Source organism: Trichechus manatus, unplaced genomic scaffold (assembly GCF_000243295.1).
Source record: "Trichechus manatus latirostris isolate Lorelei unplaced genomic scaffold, TriManLat1.0 scaffold00014, whole genome shotgun sequence".
NCBI lineage: Eukaryota > Metazoa > Chordata > Mammalia > Sirenia > Trichechidae > Trichechus > Trichechus manatus.
Window position 1 is genome coordinate 11,482,377 of NW_004443950.1, and position 12,454 is coordinate 11,494,830.

Genomic DNA, 12,454 nt, shown 5'->3' on the forward strand with positions numbered 1-12,454 from the left:
TCCATCTCTTTGAAGAATGTTGCTGGTATTTGGATCGGGATTGCATTGTATTTGTAAATTGCTTTGGGTAGAATTGCCATTTTCACAATGTTGAGTCTGGCAAAATAAGACTTTTCATTTGCCCAGGGCTTTAAGGACTCCAAAGCTGGGGCACCACTGAGTGCCTTAAAACAATTTCAGCTGGGTCATCACACAAACGGCTATTACTCATGAGTTCCCTTGACTTAAGCCTATATTACTTCCAGGATATGCTCCAGAAAGCTAGAGGCTTCTAAGCCTCAAAGCTGATAGGAAACAAAGGAAAATACAAAAGAGCCTCATAGCCATCCACCCTAGACCTGTCTACCAAACTCTTTCTCAGTTTCTAGTCTTCAGACTGGTAGCCCACGGCAGGGATCCTCAAGCTTTTTCTGTAAAGGGCCGGATAATAAATATTTTAGGATGGTGCCCAGCTACCACTACTGAACATTTTGATCGACGATTCCATAAATGAATCCTGATCAAAAGGGGGGAAAATGCAGCACAGAATTTCAAATGCTCAGGTACTCCAGACTTTCTGGAGCCATGAAGGTTAGATGAACCCCTGAAACTACTGCCCTGAGATAAACTTTAAACCTTAAACCAAAAATATCCCCTGAAATTGTCTTAAAACCAAACAACAGTCTAGCTTAACTAGTTAAAAATGTCTGTCTTGAACATTATCCTCTTTTAAGAACTACCTATATAGTATCAAATTGACAAGAGCAACTCGAAAGATTAGATAGGAACCTTAGGGGGCAGTGAATTTGTATTAGTGGAGGAGGAACAACTCAGAAAAGGAGGGTAAGAATGGCTACACAACTCGAAGAATGTAATCAGTGTCACTAAATGGTACATGTAGAAACTCTTGAACTGGTGTATGTTTTGCTGTGTGTTTTCTCAACAGCAAAATAAATAAAATTATATATAAAAATATATATATATTAGGCTTTCTAGGCCAGACGGTCTCTGTCACAACTCAACTATTGTGTGACACACACAGTTCGTTCCAAATTTCTAATTAGAAAGAAAGCCATTAGAAACAGGGTGCCACAATACTGGGGAAGCCAGCACAACTTGTACAAGGAAAGGCCATGGAAGCTCCAGAGACACATTCAAATTCCCTGAGGGACTGAATTGCTGGGCGGAGGGCTGTGGGGACCATGGTCTCAGGGAACATCTAGCTTAACTGGCATAATACAGTTTACAAAGAAAATGTTCTACATTCTACCCTGGTGAGTAGCATCTGGGGTCTTAACAGCCTGTGAGCAGCCATCTAAGATACTCCACTGGTCTCACCCCTTTGGGAACAAGGGAGAATGAAGAAAACAAGATATAAGGAAAAGATTAGTCCAAAGGACTAATGGACCACAACTACCACGGCCTCCACCAGACTGAGTCCAGTACAACTAGATGGTGCCCGGCTACCACCACTGACTGTTCTGACAGGGATCATAACAGAGGATCCTGGACAAAGCTGGAGAAAAATGCAGAATAAAATTCTAACTCACAAAAAAAAACCAGACTTACTGGCCTGACAGAGACTGGAGAAACCCGGAGAGCATTGCCCACGGATACCCTTTTAGCTCAGTAATGAAGTCACTCCAGAGGTCCACCCTTTAGCCAAAGATTAGACAGCCCCATAAAACAAAACGAGACTAATGGGGCACAACAGCCCAGAGACAAGGACTAGAAGGCAGGAGGGGACAGGAAAGCTGGTAATAGGGAACCCCATGCTGAGAAGGGACAGTGTTGACATGTTGTGGGGTTGTTAACCATTGTCATAAAACAATATGTGTACTAACTGTGTAATGAGAAACTATTTGTTCTCTAAACCTTCATCTAAAGTACAATTAAATAAAAAAATAAATAAGTTAAAAAAAAGAAAAGAAATAGAGTGCCAATCACCACCTATACTGACTGGTCATGGGTAGATGCTCCAGAGCATTAGCATGTGGAAAGGTGCTTTTATTACTTACAATGACAAGCAGACAGCACATCAGAACAAATGCAGATACATTTGAGCATCCCTCCAACTTGAGAAAACTGTCTACACAGAAATGATGACTCATCCATGCACACCCCATTTTGTGCTGTGGGTGAGGGACTTAAAACAAGGGAGGCCTACCTTCTGCTGATCTACCCTTGGCCAAGCAGGCCTCATTAGGTAAGCGGAAAATTTATGTTAAGTGTGCTCCACCAAGCACCATAGCTGAGGAGGCCACAAGGTCCCTCTGCCAGGCATTTTTATACCCCAAAGCCCAGTAGCATGCCACATGGGCAAACAATCAGGCCTCACCATTCCTGCTGAGGCTTAGTCAGCACTGGTCCCCAGGTGATCTCTCTTAGTCAGGTCAGCCCTCACTCACTGGCCTCAGGTGTGGTTCCACTCTCAGAACCAGGACCAAAAGGCCAAACCATCCACTGCAAAGGACTACTCAGCTCTGACACTAACTTGAAAGCAGCCCTAGGTAACAAAAAAAACCAATGAGCAAGGCTGTGCTGAAATACAATTTTAATTACAGACACTAACATTTGAATTTCATATAATTTTCACGTCATGAAATATTCTTTCTTTTTCAACCATTTAAAAATGTTAAAACCATTCTTACCTTACTTGGCCCATGGGCTCTAGTTTGCCAACCCGTGGCCTAGGGTATCTCAGCACTTACTAGCTATAAGCCTCTGGCAAAGCTACCCCGCTAGGTCTCAGCAGTGAAAACACTGTTACAGAGATTAAATGGGTGACACAGAGGCCTATCACCATTCCCCTTCCCTCCGTAAGCTGTTTACTTGTAAGTATATTTGGGGGGAGAAATCTGTTTTGTAAATGATGAAATCTGTCCTGTAAATATTCTTCTGACCTAACGCTCCGCACTGGATGCTAGAGGAAATTCACGGCCCTTTTCAAGAACAACACATTAAACCCCTACGCATCTTCCCTTCTCCTCATCACCCACAATCCAAACAGCCCAGTTAGCCCAGAAACACAAAGGGCTGAGAGAGAGATGGAAGGATAATGACAAGGCCATCTGTCTTTTCCTCAGTGTTAAAGGAACCTCTCTCTCGATTCACTCTATTTCCACAGGGAGATAACACCAATCACCTTCCCTGTAGAATTTCAACATAATACAACAATACTTACTACCACTCACTGTTGAATTCTAATTTTGCAACATTCTCCAGTATCATCTCTTTCACCTACAAAGATCCTGCAACCTATCAAATGCACAGTTAGCACTGCTATATTTTTTTGGATGTTGTCAGATCAGAGGGGGGAGTTTTATATACAGCAGAGGAAATGACTGACATCGCTATTTATACCTTTTTCTTCAAAATGTGCAACCAACACTGTTCTTCCTTTCATTATTTTTTAAAGTTGTGATGTGATAGTAAAATAAATCCCCTCAAAAAATGTTTTAAACAGAAATGGCAAAATGGGACAAGACTGAACTTTGAACCCAAACAATAAGTTTGAGTCCAGACTGTTCACTTACTAGCAGAAGGTGGATCAATTTATTCCTGGGATAAATCTAAATCTGTCCATCTCGATATCCTCACCTACAAAAAGAAGATGATAATCCCAACCTACTTCAAAAGGGTGACGATACAGAGAAATTGTTTTATAAACTCTGCTGATGTATATCACTGTAAAATGTTATTTTAGCTTTTTCCCAAGGTTGCCAATTTGGCAACAATTTACCATTTAATTATAAACATCTCTATTTCAAAAATCTTCCAGTAAATATTTGATCCTAAATTCTAACTTGTTTAATCATAACTTCATATCATTTGGTAAGGACTTCTGGAAGACAATTAAAATTTTTAAATGTAATGTTATATTCTCCACTAACAAACACGGTTTTTGTTATAAATCCAAATGTCCAAAATGAAGGTATGATTCAAAATTGAGCACTGAATTTCAAGTGGAAATTTTGCCCTCAAACCTTCTTATTAATTAGACTGTAACAGGATTACAGTTCAAGAACAGTGTTCGGCATTCAATACCAAAGAGTAACGAGAAAAGCCTCACTCAAGGTATCAAAAGGTTGAGACTGGTGCTGTTCTCCTCTCTTCTGAATACATAAGCTATGGTGAGATGACAACAGCATGCTACTTTTCTCTGTATCTGTCAGCTGTCAATTACAACAACCAAAAATAAAAGTATACCTTGACAGACATCTATTGTTCCTCCGCAAGAAGGAGGAAAAGGATACTATAAAATTTGTTACTGCATAATTCTTTATAGCTCTGCCAGACTAAGAAAAGAGAGTTACACCTAATCATTATTCAGATAGGAGACTTCAGGAAAAGACAAAGAACTAAAATAAATTAACTAAGACAGAGAAGAAATTAAAGACCTGGATGATGTAGTACTATTGCCTTCAATGACTCAGTGTTTGTACTAAGGAATGTGTAGTATCAGCTTTCCTGACACATAAAATATCACACTCCAAGCACTTGTATTATTTCATCTTTAATGAGCAAAGAGCAGAGATCAGGCATCATATGCTGTTGTTGTTAGGTGCTGCTGAGTAGGTTCCGACTCATAGTGACCCTATGTACAACAGAACCGAACACTGCCTGGTCCTGTGCCAACCTCACAGTTGTTGCTATTTGAGCCCATTGTTGTAGCCACTATGTCAATCCATCTTGTTCAGGACTTTCCTCTTTTTCGCTGACGGTCCACTTTACCAAGCATGATGTCCTTCTCCAGGGACTGGTCCCTCCTGATAACATGTCCAAAGTATGTGAGATGAAGTCACGTCATGCTTGTTTCTAAGAAGCATTCTGGCTGTACTTCTTCCAAGACAGATTGGTTCGTTCTTTTGGCAGTCCATGGTATATTCAGTATTCTTTGCCAACACCACAACTCAAAGGCGTCAATTCTTCTTCAGTCTTCCTTATTCATTGTCCAGCTTTCACATGCACATGAGGTGATTGAAAACACCATGATTTAGGTCAGGTGCATCTTAGTTCTCAAAGTGACATCTTTGCTCCTTAACAGCTGAAAGACATCTTTTGCAACAGATTTGTCAAATGCAAATTTCTTGACTGCTGCTTCCATGGGCGTTGATTGTGGATCCATGTAAAATGAAATCCTTGACAACTTCAATCATTTCTCCATTTATTGGTCCAGTTGTGAGGATTTTTGTGTGTTACGCTGAGATATAATCCACACTGAAGGCTGTAGTCTTTGATCTTCATCAGTAAGTACTTCAAGTCCTCTTCACTTTCAGCAAGCAAAGTTGTGTCGTCTGCATAACACAAGTTGTTAATGAGTCTTCCTCCAATCCTGATGCCATGTTCTTCTTCATATAGTCCAGCTCTTTTACTTCATCATTTTTTCCTTTCGCTTTAGCTACTCTAAGTTCAAGAGCAAGTTTCTGAGTCTCTTCTGACATCCATTTTGGTCTTTTCTTTCTTTCCTATCTTTTTAATGACCTTTTGCTTTCTTCATGTCTGATGTCCTTGATGTCATCCCACAACTCGTATCGTCTTCAGTCATTAGTGTTCAATGTGTCATATCTACTCTTGTGATGGATGATCTCTAAATTCAGGTGGGATATACTCACAGGCATACTTTGGCTCTCATGGACTTGTTCTATTTTCTTCAGCTTCAACTTGCATATGAGCAACTGATGATCTGTTCCACAGTCAGGCCCTGGCCTTGTTCTGACTGGTGATGTTGAGTTTCTCCAGCATCTCTTTCCACAGATGTAGTCGATTTGATTCCTGTGTATTCCATCTGGCAAGGTCCACATGTATAGTCGCCGTTTATGTTGTTGAAAAAGGTATTTGCAATGAATAGGTCATTGGTCTTCCAAAATTCTATCATGCAATTTCCAGCATCGTTTCTATCACCAAGGCCATATTTTCCAACTACCGATTCTTCTTCTTTATTTCCATCTTCGTATTTCAATCACCAGTAATTATCAATGCCTCTTGATTGCATCTTTGATCATTTTCAGACTGCTAAAGTTGGTAAAAATCTTCAATTTCTTCACCTTTTGCATTAGTGGTTGGTGTGTAATTTTGAATAATAAGTCATATTAACTGGTCTTCCTTGTAGGCGTATGGATATTATCCTATCACTGACAGTGTTGTACTTCAGGATAGCTCCTGAAATGTTCTTTTTGACAATGAATGTGACACCATTCCTCTTCAATTTGTCATTCCCAGCATACAAGACCATACGATTGTCTGATTCAAAATGTCAATAGCAGTACATTTTAGCTCACTAATGCCTAGGCACAACAAACTGACAGACAAGTGGTGGAGGTACATACAGAAACACAATTTGTTATCTACCAAGGAATGTTCTAAATTAACTCTCAGCTGTCTAGTCGAGTGGAAGCCCGGCCTGGTATGGGAGAGCCGTGGACTCCAGCCTGGCTCTGCACCTGGGACTGACCCTTCCCCTCTCCCCAGGTCCCAGGTTCACCACCAGTGAGATAAGAGTGAGCGAAGTGAGGCTCAGGTGGTTTCTAACAGCCTGTCCACCATGAAGAATCCACACGTGTAGGATATTTTAATTCTGTCCTTTAACACTTCCTTCAGAAGGAGCAGCCCCATTTTAGTGGTGATGGCCTTTATCTGTATACAGAACCTTAAGAATGATTCTGCCTCCATCTTACAACTAACATAAACGGAGGCAAGAGATCACCAAGTCCACCTTCCCAAACAGGTCTTTGGCTCTGGCTCTGATTGTTTCTCTAAGCCAGGGGTTCTCAACTAGGCGCAATCCCCCCTCAGATGACATTTGGCAATGTCTGGAGACATTTCTGGTTGTCAAAACTGGGGAAAAGATGCTACTAGCATCTAGAGGGTAGAGACCAAGAGTGCTACTAAACGTTATAATGCACAGGACAGCCCCCACAACAAAGAATTATCTGGCCCAAAATATCAATAGGCCAAGATTGAGACACCCTGCTGTAAACCGGTTCCTCGCCCTTCAGCCTCCTCAGCTGAAGCTGCTTCATCTACTCACCTCTTAAATGCCAGGCTTCTGTCTTTGGACCTCCTATTTTCATTCCATATATTTCTCTCGACAAAATCCACCTCATCCATGGCTTCAACCACAACCCCTACTAAAAAATCCAAAACCAAATCCACTGCTGTCAAGTCGATTCCAACTCACAGCGACCCTATAGGACAGAGTAGAACTGCCCCATAGGGTTTCCAAGGCTGTAAGTCTTTACAGAAGCAGACTGCCACATCTTTGTCCCACAGAGCGGCTGGTGGGTTCAAACTTCCAACCTTTCGGTTAGCAGCTGAGCACTTTAACCACTCTGCCACCAGGGCTCCTTCAACCCCTACTAGTGGCTATTAATCTTCTGGATGGCCACAGACCTCTCTGTGAATCTCATGTTCACGTACACATGTACACCCAACATAACCACATACCCATTCTTCAGGATACATGTCAGGAGGCTCACAAAAAAGATCCGAGAGGACTTTCTAGGCTCAGGCAAGGACCCAACCTATCAAAACAAAGGTGACTCCCTTATCTCTATGTTCAGTCCAGCTCTCTCCCCTAAGTTGATATTTCCAAGTGTCCATTTGACATCTACACCTGGATGATCCACCAGGTACCTCAAACTACACATGATCCAAACCAAACTTGTCAGTTGTCCCTCCTCTGGGCTGCCACCACTGTTGCTTCTTTCTCCTGGGTTCCCTGTCTCTCCTCGTGAAACAATCAGCACTCAGTCAATTCAGTCAGAAACCACCTGAGAGTCACTCCAGGGTGCCCTTTCACCTCCTGAACATCCAGCCACACACCAGGTCTACCACCCAAATCTTTTGCAAAGCCAAACCCTCATCTCTTTTGCCCCGACCCTGATCCTCATGCTTTTCTCCTGGATTACCTCAACAGTCTAGGTCTTTTCCTTCCTCCAACCCATCCTCCCCATGGCCAGAGAGAGCTTTCGGAAATGCACCCCAGGGGATACCTTCCATCCACTATAGCAGAAGTACTCACCCTCTGACACAGCTGTTCAGGGTGCCCTACATGGAACAGACACTGCCACCCTTACCAAACTCACCTGTTACTGCCCTCCCTCAACTCTATACCCCAGTAATTCTCTACTTCTTGGGATGCCTCATGTTGTTTCCTCCGTCCCCATGCCAGGTGCACACTCACATAGCCATCCTTACTTTGTCCACATAGGGAACACCTATGTGTCCTGCAAAGGCAGCTCAGGCAGCCCCATTCATCCCAGCCCCCTCCCATATTATTCTGCACTTTCTAGCACTGCTCCTCCCTGGTGGAGCAGTTGTGATTATTTCTGTTTCCCTCACTAGATGGTGAATTCCTGTAAGGTAAGGTCCATGGACTGCTCAACTCTAAATCCTCAGCAGCCCATAAACTAGGCACCTAACAGGCACCAAATAAATGTCTGCAGAATTAAAGTGACTTGTTCCCTGAACAAACCTTGGGCCCCCTCTCCCTCTTGGCACATCTATCTTTCCCTCTACCTTATTTTCTACCTCAGCCTATCAGCATGTGGGTTCAGATATTTAAGCTCTCCACATCTCCAACTTGTTCCCACCTCAGGGTCTTTGATCTTGCTGTTTCCCCTGCCAGGAATGCTCTTGCTGTAGATATTTCCATGATTTGCACTCTCATTTCAATCAGGTCCCTATTCAAATAATCTCTGCCCTCCTTTATAAAACAGCCCATACCCTGACACCACATTCTGTATTTGTGTTTTTTTTTCTTGGTGTCCTCCACAGGACCATCAGTTCAATGAGGGCAGGTCTGTCTCATTCACCACTGTATCCCCAAGTCTGTAACAGTGCCAGACACAGTCATTCCTTCCACATTTATTAAGCATCTACTGTGTGCCTGGCCTAGGTGCTTGGGATACATAAGGGAACGAAACAGATAAAAATCTCTTTCCTCAGGAGCTCACATTCTCCAGGGGGAAGACAAACAATACACAAAATAAATACATAAAATATAAGTGCTAAGAAGAAAAACTAAAACAGTTAAGGAAGACGGGAAGTGAGGAAAGCCCCATTAGGTGACCCTCGAGTAAAGATCTGAAAGAAGTGAGCTAGCAAGCCACATGGATATTGAACTGTAAGTGCAAAGGCCCTGAGGCCGAAGCATGTCTGACTCGTTAAGGAGAGGGCAGGGGAGGGCAGCAGAAAATGAGAGTAGAAAACTTACAGTGGGTCAGACTCTGTAAAGCCTTAGGGCTCACTGTAAGGAGTATGTGTTTTATTATTAATAAGATGGGGACCCATTCAAGGGTTTTTTGAGTAGAGAAGTGATATGATCTGGTCTGCTTTAAAAGGATCCCTCCAGCTGCTGTGCTGAGAATGGAGGCCAGGGCAGAAGCAGGGAGACCAGTTGGGAAGCTATTTCAATAATCAAGGTGACAGGTGGCAGTGACTTAGCCCAGGATGGCAAGTACTGCATGTAGAGTGAGACAAAGAGAGCAATCAAAGATGACTCTAAGGTTACTGGCCAGAGCAGCTAAAGAATGCACTTGCCTTTTATTTTACTGAGATGAGAAAAACAGCAAGAGGAGCAATCTGGAGATGGAGATGGAGGGGAGCCTGCCAGTGCCATTTTGGCACATTTAGTTTGAGCTCCCTACCATCCATCTCAGTAGATATCAAGTAGTAAGCTGGATAAAGGTCAGGGGAAGAGGCCAAGAGTGGAGGTATAAATCTGAGCTGTTAGCTTTATATATAGGTATTTAAAGCTATGAGTCTGGATGAGATCACCATGAGTGAAAGATGAAAATATCACAAGCACAAAAGCACAAAGAATGACTGAAAAAAACAAAGAGGAAAAGCTACAAGCCTGAGAAACCCTTCCCCCCAAATTTGGCCTACTGTCAGCATTAGAAGATAGAATACAAAAGGTGACCCTTGCTTGTACTGAAAGGCCTCAGCCAAAACAAACAAAAAAACAAAATCTCCTTCGCACACCTGGCTGAGGAGTAAATCTGTCAACGCGTCCTCCAAACTCTGATCAAAGACCCCTGGGGTCTGCCCCATAATTTTTTTAAAGGGATCCAGTAAAACTCAGTCATCGCCTCTGCAGAGGATGGGATGCTGTAAGCCCGGAAAAAAGATGGGTCACCTCCGAGTTTCAATCACAAGCAACTCCCTGAATGAGGAGAAACGTCCTCCTGAATGTCCGCACAGAAGAAAGGCCAAAGGATGGGAGAGGCTTACAGGGTGGTCTCCCCCCGCCCAGGGAAGGACCCAAGGAAGGCAATGCTTCCCAACCATGTGTATCCGTGAGGGGGCAGCGACCGGCAGGGCGCGGTCAGAGGGGGAATCAGGGAGTGTTGTGGTTGGGAGGGTGGGCTCGTAGAACACGAGGTAGGGGTGAGGGTGGGGGCGTGGTGCGCCGCGGCGAGGGCTATAATGGGGGAGGGGGATATCAGGAGGCCAAGGCTCTGTATTCAAGAAGAGGGCAGATAAAAGGCATTCCAGGGGCGCAACCCGACGCTATAACGGGGGGCGGTTCGACAGGGCGTTATGTCACCAGCGTCAGGCGTGCCCGGCTGCCATGAGGAGAATGGGAAGTGTGAGCGGTACAGCTCCGAGCGTGGGGACGAGCTCCGCCCAGTCGCGAGGCCCAGGGTTCAAGGACAAGACCCAGGTCGGAAGGACATCGACAAAACCGTCCTTACCTGTCGCTGCGGCCGTCTCCGCCGCTCAGGTTCGGTTTGAGAACGCGGCGGCCACTTCTCGCGCCGCTAACCCGCGCTTCCTGATTGGCCGAGGCTGGACGCTCCCAGAAACCCCTTCGAGGAGTGCCGCCGAAAAAACTTTATGGAGACCCGTGGAGGAGGACAAGATCATGGGCGTGGCCGGGGCGTGGCCGGGGCGTGGCCGGGGGCGGGGTCTGAGGCTGCGCTGTCACTCCGGATACACCAGCGGCCGCCGCCCTTACTTCTCCCACGTGGTTAGAATCCGCTCTGTCGGGAGAAAGCGATTCCACAATTCCCTGCGCGGATTTCTCACGCCTTATTAAGCGCCAACCAAGTGCAAGGCCCTATGCTAGGCGCTGGGGACACAGTGACGAGCACGACAGACAAAACCCCTGCCCTCGTGGAGCTCTCAGGCTGGTGGGGGAAACCAAATGTAAGTTAATAAATAACTGCACATTGTAAGAAGGGCTATGAAGAAAGAAGAGTGACGGGAGAGACTGCCTGGATCGTCAAGGAAGGCCTTTCTGAAAAGATGACATCTGAGCTGAACAAGAATGATGAGAAAGGGTCAGCCTTGCACAGTACTAGCTGCAGTATTCCAAGCAGAGGGACAAAAGTGAAGGCTTAGAGGGGAAAGGATCAAGCTTGGCGTTTTAGGAATGGAAAGGGTCGTATGTCTGGAAAACGGTGACTTACAGTAGGCTGGGCCAGACTTGCAGATCCTTTTGGCCATGGCAAAAAAGTTGAATTTCTTCTTCGTGCAATGGGAAATCTAAGTCTTCTCGTTCCTCCAACCCATCTGCCTGATGGCCATTCTCTGCCTTGAGCCCATCAGGCAGAATGTCAGCTCAGATGTCACCTTCCAGCCACGACAGGAGGAAGTACTCACCCTTTGACATAGCTATACAGGGTACTCTCTATAGAACGGGCACAGCCACACTTGCCATTCTCATCTGTTACTGCCCTCTACCAACTCTGTTACATTTTTTTCATGAATTATAATTTAGAACAAAATGCACCTGCTTTAAGAGCACACTTAGATTCATTTTAACAAATATATATATCTGCGTAACCATTGCCCCAACAAGATATAGAACATTTTCATCATCCTAAAAAGTTTCCTCATATCCCTTTGCAGTCAATCTCCTTTCCAACACCTTCCCCCCACCCCCACAAAAACCCAGGAAACCACTGATTTGCTTTCTATCAGTATAGTTTTGCCTGTTCTAGAATTTCATGTAAATAGAATCATACCATATCTTCTGTGTCTGGCTTCTTTAGCTCAGTTGATACCTGCGTTACTAATTCCTTTTTATTGCCAAGTAGTATTCATCGTATAGATATACCATACATTATTTATCCATTCGTCTACTGATGGATGTTTGAGTTATTTCCAGTTTATGACTATTATGAATAAGCTGCTATGAATATTCTTGTACAAGTTTTTGTATGAATGTATATTTTCATGTCTCTTAGATAAGAACCTAGCAGTGCAATTTCCACGTCATATGGTGCAGTGGTTAAGCGTTCAGCTGCTAATAAAAGGTCAGCAGTTCAAATCCACCAGCCGCTCCTTGGAAACCCTATGGAGCAGTTGTACTCTGTCCTACAGGGTTGCTATGAGTTGGAATTAACTCGATGGCAACGGGTTTGGGTTTTTTTTTGTTTTTGTGGTAAATATGTGTTTAACTTTATAAAAAACTGTCAAATTATCTTCTAAAGTGGTTGCACCATTTGATACTCCCACCAGCAAC

General features: G+C 44.0%; 1 protein-coding gene across 2 annotated transcripts in view; it reads right to left on the reverse strand.

Annotated features, from left to right (window-relative positions):
- Window positions 1-10,770, reverse strand: part of NUP93 (nucleoporin 93) — a 118,841-nt gene extending 108,071 nt beyond the window's left edge. For both annotated transcript variants that reach the window (XM_023726885.1, XM_023726886.1), the window contains exon 1: window positions 10,680-10,770. The gene's annotated coding sequence lies outside the window, so the exon portion shown is untranslated. The remainder of the gene's footprint in view (window positions 1-10,679) is intronic.
- Between the last annotated feature and the right edge of the window lie 1,684 nt (window positions 10,771-12,454).